Source organism: Pinus tabuliformis, chromosome 7 (assembly GCF_031772625.1).
Source record: "Pinus tabuliformis cultivar Carrire ecotype Pingquan chromosome 7, CPIR1, whole genome shotgun sequence".
In the NCBI taxonomy this organism is placed as follows: Eukaryota; Viridiplantae; Streptophyta; class Pinopsida; order Pinales; family Pinaceae; genus Pinus; species Pinus tabuliformis.
In genome coordinates this window covers 779,543,747-779,556,507 of record NC_142293.1, presented here as the reverse complement: position 1 = coordinate 779,556,507, position 12,761 = coordinate 779,543,747, and the positions used below count along the sequence as shown (strand labels likewise).

At 35.3% G+C, this 12,761-nt stretch overlaps 1 pseudogene; it reads right to left on the bottom strand.

Annotated features, from left to right (window-relative positions):
- Positions 1–385: 385 nt before the first annotated feature.
- On the bottom strand, positions 386–1,438 carry LOC149249898 (UDP-sulfoquinovose synthase, chloroplastic pseudogene; annotated as a pseudogene).
- Between the last annotated feature and the right edge of the window lie 11,323 nt (positions 1,439–12,761).

Sequence of the window (12,761 nt, the reverse complement as noted above, 5' to 3'; positions counted from 1 at the left end):
TAGTATGTACAGGACCTGTGACATCATAAAGATGATATTTCCCATTTTCTGAACAGATTATATGAACATATTTGAAAGGAACAGAATTTCCTGATTTCGAGATTAACCTGGACATTGACCTTCTGAGGATATATTTGGGGATTTTCTGTTTCAGGTCTCCGCAACTTGGTTTTGGTTTCCTCTCAGTGCATAGGTCCACATAAGTATTGGGCCCAGCTATAGCCCTTACAATCTAGAATGTGTTTTCTGTTAGGCCCTTACAATGAACCCTTTATGGAAAGTAGTGAAGTAAAGATGTTGTCAACGCCCATACTGTTAAAGAATTTGAGATAGCAATAAAGAATATAATTTGATAGTTTTGACAACCCTTATGAAGCATCGTTGCTTATTTGTGAATCTGGCTTTTGAAAAACTTTCCATAAGTTCTAGCTCGACTATTTACCAAAAACTCGTAGTCCAGTCTATTTATGAGTTCTTTGTGTCCTGTAGTTTCTGAAGTTATGACACCATAAACCACCCCTTGATTGAGGTTTGTAGCCCTTAGTTCCCGAGCCTTTAAAGTAAAAATTTTGTTGTGCAAATCGTGCACTTTTCTGAGATGATAAAAGGAACTTGCTTTCTTCAGATATAGCAGTGTATTTGTCCTGCCATTATGAGTAATAGTAATGTACCCTTCCTCAATTTCAATGTTAGGAGTTCCATATTCTCCCATGCTACCCAGTTTAAGTTTTAACCATATGGAATTCTGGGCTGAATTCCTTGATAGAAAAAAATCACATTCTTGGTTCCAATCACATTGTTATTCTAAGTATACACTGCTCTTCCTCTGTCTATCATGGAATATGGAGCAGAACTCTGTTCTCCAAAGTGTATGACTGCCTCGGGTTCAAAGGACTTGAAAGCCTCTGCAAGGAAACCAAAATTAGAAACATCTACTGCAACGAGGTCAAGTTGTTTGCTAGAGAATTTCTTCCATCTCTTTATTCTCTTCTGAATCGAGACCATGGCTATTAGAGATCGATCCCAAGCTTCTAGGAAAACAACCTGCGGACAAGGCTATCAACAAGGACAACTTGGTATCCTTTATTTGAGAGATGCAAAGATCTCGCCCATCCACAGTAACCATCCCATCCTTCAACCATTACTTTCTTACCATTTACCTCCCTCTTCCATGGCAGGGGATGTTGTTTTCACTTCTTTCTCCTTCATAGCTATAGCCCTCGGGGAAAATTTCGCAATATTTCTTCTACTGCACTGTCTTTTAAACAAAGATAAAGATAAAAATTTACTGCATCCAAACAAGGCCTCTTGCTTCCAAAATGAAATAGAACTCTGCCCTCTTCTAAAGGAAATTGCATTAGCAGGCATCTAGATAGTTAAGAGGCTTAATGCAAGCCATTGAATCCAAACAAGAAGCAGTCGACAACATCTATGACATGGGTTCACTGTTTGTCAAGAAGTGCCATTAAAAGCCACAATTCCATCATTTTTCATGAAATGTCTCTATGCAATATTTTATTGCTCTCCCTGACAAAGAAACTCTTGCATTATTATATTAGAGAGCATGTTTCGTCTACCATAGCAAACATGAACTATCATATTTTAGAGAAACTAAATCTCAATTGTTGGGACAATTCGATTCTAGAATCCAAAGTTACACTTCACCTTCTATTTCATTGCTTTTTGGATGTTGCAATGAGAATGATCTTTCGGTTTCACCTGGCTTGGTTTTCTCATATTTTATAATATGCCTTGATTGTTTTATTGCAACGAATCATTGTTTTATTCTTTCAGCAACAAATCTTGCTTACAATGTCAAGTTTGCCTTCTATGTGGGTGCGAATTACATGAACAATATAAGCACGACAATTTTGCTTGCGATGTATCATTTCTTTTAAAGCTATGGACTTCTCCATAAAGCTTGATGCAATGATTTTCATGGATCTTATTATCATGTACTTACAAAAAAAGGATTCACCAAAACATAAACAGTTCTATGGCATAATTTTTTTTGGGATACCTTCATGTGATTGTCAAATTTCAACAACAGTGATTTGTTTTGGTGCTTGTCTGGAATTTTATTGTGTCAAATTTTATTGTATTTTAATGTTTTTCTAGTGTATGATTTTGTAGTGATATGAACTGATTTTTTTTTTCCAGATCTTAACCCTATGAACTTTCAACCTGTTGTCAAGTAGTGTAAAAAAAAAAACAACACCAGAAACAGTACAATATTTCATTTCCAATCTGTCTGTAGATAAGCAGAGGCAAGGACAATTTTCTATTTAATTCCGTTGTGAGCTGCATTACTGAAAATAATCTCTAGACAATACCGGAATATCTTTAGTTACCCATCTGTGTTTCTTTGGTGCTTTATACTTTAGGCCCAATTATGTTTAGTTTATTCCTCATTTAGATCTCGAATTTCTTTTAGGCTTTCTATCTCCCATATATGCTAGTCAAAACTTCATTCCATGTTGTACGTTTTGATAGCCTTTGACTCAAAGTATCCTGCGTACTGTAATGATGAGGGGCTTCTAAGATGTTTTTTTTGTGGTCCCCACGGTTGCACCTTAAACGGGTAACTACTTCAACAAAAGAAAGTATTCTGGTTTATTGTGGCTTGTCATATTATCTTCGTCTTTGGGTTCATTCAAAATTTCAACATTATAAGTTTACATATGAACATGCCTCTCTCATTGAAAAGTGGTGATGTTGTTTGTGATGTGAGAGGTCTTCATGTCTCTTTCAAGGGAGAAACCTAAAACACATTGTGAAATTTTGAGTTTAGGGGAAGTTCAAATTCATAAGCAAGATACCCACGCTGCTAATAACTCCCATACTTCCTAAAAAAAAAAAAAAAAATGAAATGAAATAAATTTCATGTATTTCTAACTTCAAGGGCAACTTCATGTAGGGTACATCAACCCATACCCTTTCTGGAAACTCTATCTCATATTGGTTTATATCCTCATTTCAATTTTCAATGTATTTTAAGGAAGAGCTAAGTCTTTGAGGGCCCTCAGAGTGTCACATGCCTTCTGCAAGTAATTGTTGGTATCTAGAACATGATTTTCTCTCTAAAGAGCTTTTGAGATGTAAGAGTTGTTACTCATTTAATATTGTTGCCAAAATCATAAAATATTTCGCATTATCGAGGACAATCACTAACAGATAAATAGTTCCATCCCTAGTACATAATGTGAAAGTCATGGGATTGTACATTGCCAATCTATTTTTCTTTCAGTGAATGCAAGTTTCACTGATATATAAAAGACCGCAAGATTTTCATGATTGCCATGAACTTCGAACTTGTTCCTAACTAATATTCTCTCTCATTTTTCTCTCATTTTCGTGGCAACATTTCTTTATAATATCTGTTATAGGTCTTTCTCCTCTTATTATTGACACACCTTAAGTAAAAATGGTTTGCTCAATGTAGGAGGATAAATCTTATTCTATAACAAAAACGCATGATGTTCTAATAACCATAATCAGTTTTCCAAATTATGCTAAAAAAGGAACAGAGCAAATTATTTGTTTCAGTTTCTGGAAACATTTTTCCTAATAATTTGTGTGCTTTTGATTAATGTTGATCGGGTTGTTTGTCAAGAGTTCATAAGAAATTGTGTATATTGAGGTACTTTTATGGCTATAACTTATGTGTAATACTGAGAGGTGAAATTTCCACTTTTTATAGAGATTCTTGCACGCAAAATCTCTTTATGGCTTTCTGTATTTACTTTGAACATGTTTTTACTTCAAGTGCACTTTTTCTCTTGTTTGTGTAGTTTGAACTTTTATATGATGTGCCAAACCCAACATAAGAATCGATAAGATGTCAATATTAACAGTAAACTTATTCAAGAGTCTCTAGGGTACATACATTTGTAAGTAGCCTTCTTTCTTATCCTCTTAGTTAATCGGTCTAGACTTTTGCTGTGACTTTTGCTGTGACTTTTCAAGGCATTCTAACAGAAGGGCAAGCTCATCTGAAAGTGAAAGTCATGGCAACGAGACTAAGAAAGGAATCTTTCACCGAAGCATTTGGGACAAGGACTGACTTAGGATTTAAATCATTATTTTTAGTGTAAGGTTATATTGCTTTCATTTATTCATATTTATATAAGTATGGTAGTGTTTGATTTTATATATAATTTAAGAAATAATAAGTATGGTGGCGTTAGGTTTTATGTATGAGTTGATTTTAAAGGTTATTAAAAAGTAGTAAAGTTATATAAATTAAATGTCTAATACATCTTAATATATGTTTATAGCTATTAAAATATTGATGTGTCATTTAATTTATGAGCTGTTTAATTTATGTTGAGAATTTGTAAAACTGTGTTTAATCTATGTTGAGAATTTGTAAGGTTGTAATAGAAGTGGAGGTGTGAAACAAACTACATAAGTTTTGAAATAGAAAAATTGTTTTAGAAATACTTGATTTCATTATCATCCAATGGCAATTTAAGTCCACAACAATTTTGCCATCTTGTGGATATGTATTACCTACTCATCATGAGGTCCAGTTTTAGCCATTGTTTCCGTTCTTGCATAAGTCAAGGCATTTCCCTTGAACCATGGATCATTTGGATAAACCTACATATTTTGTTTAATGACCCTCACTGTCTTGACTGAAGCCAATTGAAGACCCCGTTAACATTTTTAGGCTTTTGGGATGATTCTTAAAAGCTTACATTGTCAGTTTGGAAAACATGCATTTTCTTCTTGCCGAACTTTGTTTAGGTCTATGGCAATGCCATGCAATGTTTTAGCTAGCCTATATGGAAAGCTTTGCTTTCATCATGGTTGGCAACAAAATGTGAAGTCAGGTAAGAGTTCCATTAGGTAATCTCAAGCCTCATCCAGGGGATACAACATGATGGAGATACAATGAAGAATATACTTGTGTACAAGAAATTTCTTGTGTAGGTTTCATACCTAGCCCTAGTGGTGTGATTCCTATATGATGGATTGTACAATCATAACTTATGTTCCACATGTCAAGTGCAAGATGTGACCACATTCTTCATAGGATTTTTTTTATTTTTTTTTATTTTTTTGAAATTGTTTCGAGAAGCATGCCCCAAGGTCAATATTGCAATGCATAACATAGACTTCCTTTAGCTTAGGTAATAGGTTGCAGAGTTATCTATCAAAAATCTTCCCAAACTTTCACCTAATCTGACCCCTTTTCCTCAACATGCACAGCAAGGACCATTAGCATCCATGTATATCTTTACAATGGAGCCAGTAATTATGCCCAAAATGTGTCCCAATCTAAAGAATGTAGTTAGTTCTATTTTACATATGAGGTGGCTTTTAATTCTGTTGATAGTAGATTATCATTATTCTTATTAAAAATAAAGTAAATTTTCCATTCGGATAGTAGGATTACCTTTTAGATAGTATATTTGTCATTCTTCATAGAGGATGTCATAATAACAAATCTCGAGTTTAAGAAGTAAACAACTATGAAGCATGGGAATTCAGATTAGGATGTGTTGAAATACCCTATATGTCACATTAATGCTTATTCTATGGGTGGTATAATTTTCTAGTGAAAACATAGATTGAATACTATGGACTTGTGTAAAGCTTACTGTGATAGTTGTTTTTAATGATCTTAAATTAAATGAGAAGATCAATTCGTAGAGAATTTGGGATTTTAGAATGGAAGCTTATTTAGTCAATAAAAGACTAGTGAAAATATTAGGATACACTTTTACCCTTATTCTAGTGTTGAATAAAAATGTCGTGAAAAATAATGTGTCTCTAGTTTTGGATAAAAGGACCCTCAACTTTCTTTGCAACTTTTGTGGTCACTGGCCACTTATGAAAGGAGTAGGCATCTTTAGAAATGTGATGCCATTTAGAGGGGAAATACTAATAGCAACAGGGCAAAGGCAATTATTCCGTTCATTTAATTATTTCTCATTTGTCTGATCATATTGTGAGCTGCAATATATATCATGAGATTATTTTAGTACTAGTAAACAATGATTAAATATATAATAAATTTGAACCTTTTGACATTTAGAGGACATTCCTCTCAATTTACAAAAAAAATAAAGTATGAAAATCATGTTGGGAAACAGTTTCTGAAGTTTGGAGTCTTTTATTTTCAAGATTAACTAAATGGGTTGGAAGATGAAAAAAAAAAAAAAACCCATCAAATTGGAAGAGCAGGACTTTTATATTCACTAAGGTTTTAAAGGAATTATATGCATAAAACTTATACTAGCACCTCCTAGTGGAATTGATAGTGCACTAATCTGTTGCTTGCTATTATTTTGGTTTTGGTACCACCTTATAGCATATACGGGTCCAAATGCTATTTTCCATGATGGATAGTTGAATCTGTTCCAACTCTAATTTTTATTGAGGGGTTCCACAAGGATGTCACATGAGCATTTATGATGCCCATTTTGACATAGATAGCCACCTATGTTAAGGTTCTCTTTTGCAGTTCCATGTTGTTATTTATGAACATTATATACATCTGGTTGGACACATGAAAATCAATTGATGGATTTGGTATTGATGATGGAAATGTTGGATGTATGACCAAATGTATGGCTTACTTGGTTACAATTTATTTAGTGCATGACTTGTCAGAGTTATTATTGCATCATATAGGCTTATATATATTTGATTTATCTAATCAATGACTTAGTGAAATTATGATTTATCTGATGTAAGATTTAATTCCAGTATGAACAACAAAAATTGACACGTGGACACTGGGTTTGATAAACATGGTGTTTAAGATCATGTATCTATATCTATTTTGTGGTTATATATATGCATGGATGAGAACTAAACTACAGATTGGAAAGAATCGTATGATAACCAAGATCTAACATTCCATTGAGGGAGGTCGAGACGACCAATGAGGAAAGGTACGATGTACATTGTTCTATTACATTTGGTATCTACTTGATATGCACTCTTATGACATGAGTAAAATGCAAATGACAGGTGGCAAGATGACCTGACTGGATTATTCGATGATAAGTCCAACCAGCTCTGTAGTGTGGTCCGTGCTCTGAAGGAGGGGTGGAGGTGTTTACCACTGTGTACCCTCCGAAACCTGGAATCGTGGGGAGGACAGCTGAACGCTCCCCCTAGACGTGTGATGACGATTGCCAGACGCCTGCTGGGGAAAGTTCGGTCGAGGTATTCGATGCTTCCACCATGTCGGTTTTATCAGTGGTTAGTATGGTCGTTGCCACTGATAGAGAAGCAGAGGATGGATAGGGTGGGAACGGAAGTAGGTCAAGATGGATAGGAGGAAATAGATCAGTTGGAGACTCTTGATGGGAAGTAATGTCATTGTCTGACTTATCAAATTTTAATGCTATAACTCTCTCTGGTTTGCTATGCTTTCAAACTCCTTGTATCTTTTCATTCTAACTTCGGGACGAAGTTTTCTGAAGGAGGGGTGTATGTAATGCCCCACTTAAATCTTATCCTACAAATTGTGTTAATATTTACATTATCTGAAAATATTGAGAAATATTGGTCATAAAATAAATTTATGATTTCCATTATTCAAATTCCCCACTTACCTTCTCAAATTTGAATATTATGTAGGATATGGTCTCCTTCCATTAATTCAAAATATATTTATTCATTTCACATACCCCAATGTACCCTCACATTTACTTGGGAGAAGACATAGTCCTCTCCATCTTATCATCAATATATATTTATTCATTTCACATTCCCCAATGTACCCTCACATTTACTTGGGAGAAGACATAGTCCTCTCCATCTTATCAACAATATATATTTATTCATTTCACATTCCCCAATGTACCCTCACATTTACTAAGGAGAAGACATGGTCCTCTCCATGTAATTACACTTCACATTCCCAAATGTACTTTTCAGATTTACTTGGGAGAAGACATGATCCTTTCCCATTAAATTCTCAATTTTATATTCATGTCACAATTCCAAATGTACTCCTAGCTTAGAAGAGAAGTCAACCAAGGATGGGTGAGAGTAAATGACATTAATGAGAGGTGGTTGAGGAAAGAGGGTATAAAAAGGGAAGGGGGAAGGAAGAAAAGGGGGGAGTTGGAGTCTTGCTTAGGATTGTGGGGGTTGGTTGTGATTGTTTGGCCTTGTTATGATTTTTGGGAGACCTTGGAAACCTGTGGAGGTTTCTTGGGTTTGAGAGGAGGAAAGTATCATTATCTAGTTTTGCACATTCTTCTTGAAGACACACTATATCTGGTTGGACTTGGGCACGGAGGGCTGGGGAACCTGTGGAGGTTTCCTGGGCTAGGAATTTATTTCCTAGTTGGATGGGAGGTAAATCCGGTTGGGTCGGCCAGAAGGAGCGTTCGGCTGGAGCTATAAGACAAAGGTATCATCATCAACCGCCAGAACAAGTATTTTTCCATGGACTACTCTTGTTAAGTTGATATCAATGGAATGCTCACCTTAATTTATGTTGCTTATGATAAAATGATAAGATGTTAAATGTTTAAAGCTATGTAAGAAGGTTAGTAAGCTCATTTTATTACTTTTAAATCAACAAGAAAATAGATCTGTTAGTGTATAATAGATTGAGGCTCTAATAATAGGAATCAGGCCCTCACAGTAGCCTTCTGTAGGTCAGCACCTATGTACTAGTACATCTTCTAGTACAAGAGCTAAGGGGGTTGTAGCTCCCTTCCAAGAGAAGCTGGAGAACAAGAAAAGGTTGTAGCCTTCTACAGGTAGAAGCCTATGTATTGGTATAAGACTGCACTAGTACATAAATATTGTAAAACGAAGTTTCTTATTAAAAGAAGATAGAAATGAATTGTAACAGGTGGTTTTCACCCACATTAGGTTTCCACTTTATATCTTGTGCTCATGTCTGTGATTGCCTGTACTATCTACTGCACTTGATTACTATTTTATGGTTCTAATACACAGATTAAGATTAGCTAACTAAATTATAAATCTATAAGATAGACGTGGTTTTCTCTAAACACAGTTGCGTATATATGCATGTTGAATTAATAGAAGTAGCGTATATCAATCTATTTATGGAAATGAAAATTTGTCAAATTTCTAATACTTATTCACCCCCTCCCCCCCTCTCAGTATTATTTCAAACAATTGGTATCAGGGAAGGTCCTTCAGAAGAAGCTTGATCGCTTGAAGGAAGATCTATAACCATGAGAAACTACGAAAAAGAGGCATCCATCAGGCCATCAATCTTTGATGGGAGAAACTTTCTCTATTGGAAGGTAAGAACCACAGCCTATATTCAATCTCTTGGAACAGAAGTTTGGGATATCGTGGAAGGAGGATACACATTTCCGTCAGCAACTCCTACAGATATGGTAGGTAAAAAGAAGTATGAAACAAATCCAAAAGCAGTCAATACTCTATTGGTGAGTCTATCACAATCAGAATTCGTCAAGGTTATGCAGCTCAAAAGCACCAAAGGAATATGGGACAATATAATTCTAAGCTATGAAGGAGACGATTAGGTAAAACATGCAAAACTACAATCTCTGAGAATTCAATATGAAACTCTTAGAATGCACAATGATGAAAGTGTAGCTAATTATTCCTTACGTATAAATGAGATTGTTAATCGCATGAAAAACTTGGGTGAAGAGATAAAAGAAGTTACTTTAGTTGAAAATGTTCTAAGATGCTTGTCTTCTAAGTTTGAATCATAATTTTCTACCATATAAGAAAAGCAGGATCTTCAGAGTATTACTATGTCATAGCTACATGGAATCCTAACTGCTTTCAAAATGAGAAAAAGGGGGTCCATCAAGCATGAGAGAGGCATTCAAAACTTCAGCAAAAGGAGAATACAATGAGTCAGGACATATGTCAAAAGGAGAGGAAGAATCAAATTTTGTCAAGAACCTTCAATGGGGTTCTGGAAGATTCAGAGGTAAGTTACCTTTCAAATGCTTTGCTTGTGGAAGAGTCAATCACTATGCAGCCAAATGTCCACATAAAGATAAGCTTGATAAAGGTAAGGAACTGGTTAAATGGAATAGAAAACAGAGTGTAAGTAAGAATAGCTATTATACACATGAAGACAATGATCGATTTTCAAATAGTGAAGAAGATGAACATGGAAATGATTATAGACTTTTGATGGCTTTTGAAGATGGTGATTTCTTGGATGCTATAAATGAAGATGATCTCTATGAAGAAATTTCTAAACTTAAAATCTATTTAGAAGAAAATAAGAAAAGAGTATGATTATAGACACTGACATTCCAACTTGGTGAAAGGGAAAAACACAATGAAAAGTTAGAATGTGAAATTGTGGGACTTAGAAAAGATATTGAGAAAGCAAAACCTCTTAATCTTATATTTGCTAAAGGATCTGAAATTTTAGATGAGATTATCAAAGTGGAGTGTTCTCCTCTAATAAAGACAGGTCTTGGATATACTGATGCAGCATCTCGAGCATAGAAGCCATCCACCTCCAAAAGTTATCTTGATGCAGCAAGGAGAAGTGAACAGGTTGACAATCGTCAGCAAAGGCATAAAGCAGATCACCAAGTAAATCAAGGTCAATCTACTTCAACGATAAATAGAAGCTACAACTAACCACAGGTAAATCATTTCCCATTTTCTTCAAGAATGAATGTCAATGGAAACTACAATCACCTGGTCAGTAGAATTGATAATCGCAGGAATTTCTTTAATGGCCAATATTTCTCATGTCATAACTTTGGACACAAAGTTGCTTAATGTGTTGCCTACAAGACCATCATGACTAGAGAAGCACGAAATCAAAGGAGTGTGACTAGGATCATGAAGAGGACCTACAATAACTTTTCTGCTCTTGAAAATGAAATAGAATTCTCTATTTGTAACAACTTCAGTCATGAAGATTTTGAATGCAGGAGTAAGTTTCGGCAAACGTCTCAGAAGGAGCAAGCTTCATTGGGTCCAAAAACATGGAGAAAGAAAGAACCATAAATAGAAAGATGTGGTATATCCTTATATGCAGAAGGATGGGAAAATTAGTGGTACATTGACAGTAGATGCTCGAAACATATGACAGGTGATAAAGAAAAACTTTAGTTGCATAGTGCCTTAGAAAAGGAAAGGAAGGTCTCATTTGGAAATGAAACCCCTGTAGCCATAAAAGGTAAAGGGTTTGTTCTCTTAAAATAAAAGGTCAAAGCTGGGAATGTTATGTATGTTGATGGCTTAAAGCATAATCTATTGAGTTTTAGTGAAATGTGTGATCAAGGAAATGAGGTAGTATTTCGATCAAATGGATGTATTGTTCGTGAACTTGATACAGGACAAACAACGATCAAAGGCATAAGAACTCCAAATAATTTATACATACTCAAGGGAGGATAGCAACAATGCTATCTAAGCAAAAATGATGAACACTGGCTATGGCACAGAAGGTTGGGGCATCTAAGCTTCCCTCAGATAAGGAAAGCATGCAAATATTAGGTTGTTCGCGATCTTCCTCACATCAGAATTCCAGATAATACAATATGAAAATCATGTCAATTTGGTAAGCAAACCAGAACACATTTCCTTGAGAAGGAAGGATCAGCTAGTAAGCTACTTGAACTTGTCCATACTGATTTACATGGTCCATCAAGAAAAAAGTCACCTCGTGGAGAAGAATACTTTGTATTGTTCATTGACGAATTTTCCAGAATGTGTTGGATAGGACTTCTGAAGCATAAAGACGAAGCTTTCGAAAAGTTCAAAGCCTTCAAAGCCTTGGTTGAAAATGAATCAGATCGCAAAATCAAATGCCTCAGGTCTGATCGAGGAGGGGAATTTACCTTGGATGAATTTTTCGATTTTTGTGAAGAACATGGAATAAGAATGGAATTCTCTAGTGCAAGGACTCCTCAGCCAAATGGAGTGGTAGAAAGGATGAACATAATGGTCCAACAGATGGCTCATGCTATGATTGATGAGTCTGGAACTCCTGCAACCTTCTAGGGTGAAGCTGCATTTGATGTTGTTACTATTCTCAACAAAATAAACATCCAGGGAAACAACACTCAAACTCCTCATGAACTTTGGTATGGTAAGACTCCTACTGTAAAATACTTCGAAGTCTTTCGAAGGAAATGTTACATCAAAATGACTGATGAAAAGCTTGGCAAGTTTGAACCTAGAGCAGATGAAGACATTCTCCTTGGTTACTCTTCCAGAAGTAAAGCATATAAGTGTTACAATAAAAGACTTGGAAAAATTGTTGAAATTATTGATGTGGTGGTTGATGAAGCAGGCAACAATCCAAAGTAGGTAAAATCTGAAGATTTTGAAGGTTATGAGGACTATCCTTCAACATCAAATCAGACTAATGCTAAAGAAGAAACCTATGAGGCACCAGAAGAACAAATAAGGGTAGAAGAAAAGACTCCATCCAAGTACGTCCAAAAGAATCATCCAGAGACTCAAATTTTGGGGCAGAAAGAGGCAGGTGTACAAACAAGAAGAACTATTACAGAAGCTTCAAGCTATCTAGCATTTCTCTCCTTTGTCAAACCATGAAATATAAGTGAAGCATGTAAAGATGAATGTTCGGTCAAGGCCATGAATGAAGAACTGAGCATATTGAAAAGAATAACACTTGGGAATTGATTCCTAGACCTAATGATAAGAATGTCATAGGGACCAAAGGGATCTTCAAAACAAGCTGAATGAAAATGGAGATGTTATTAGAAACAAGGCCAGACTTGTTTGTAAAGGCTATGCTCAACAAGAAGGTATGGACTTTGAAGAAATTTTTG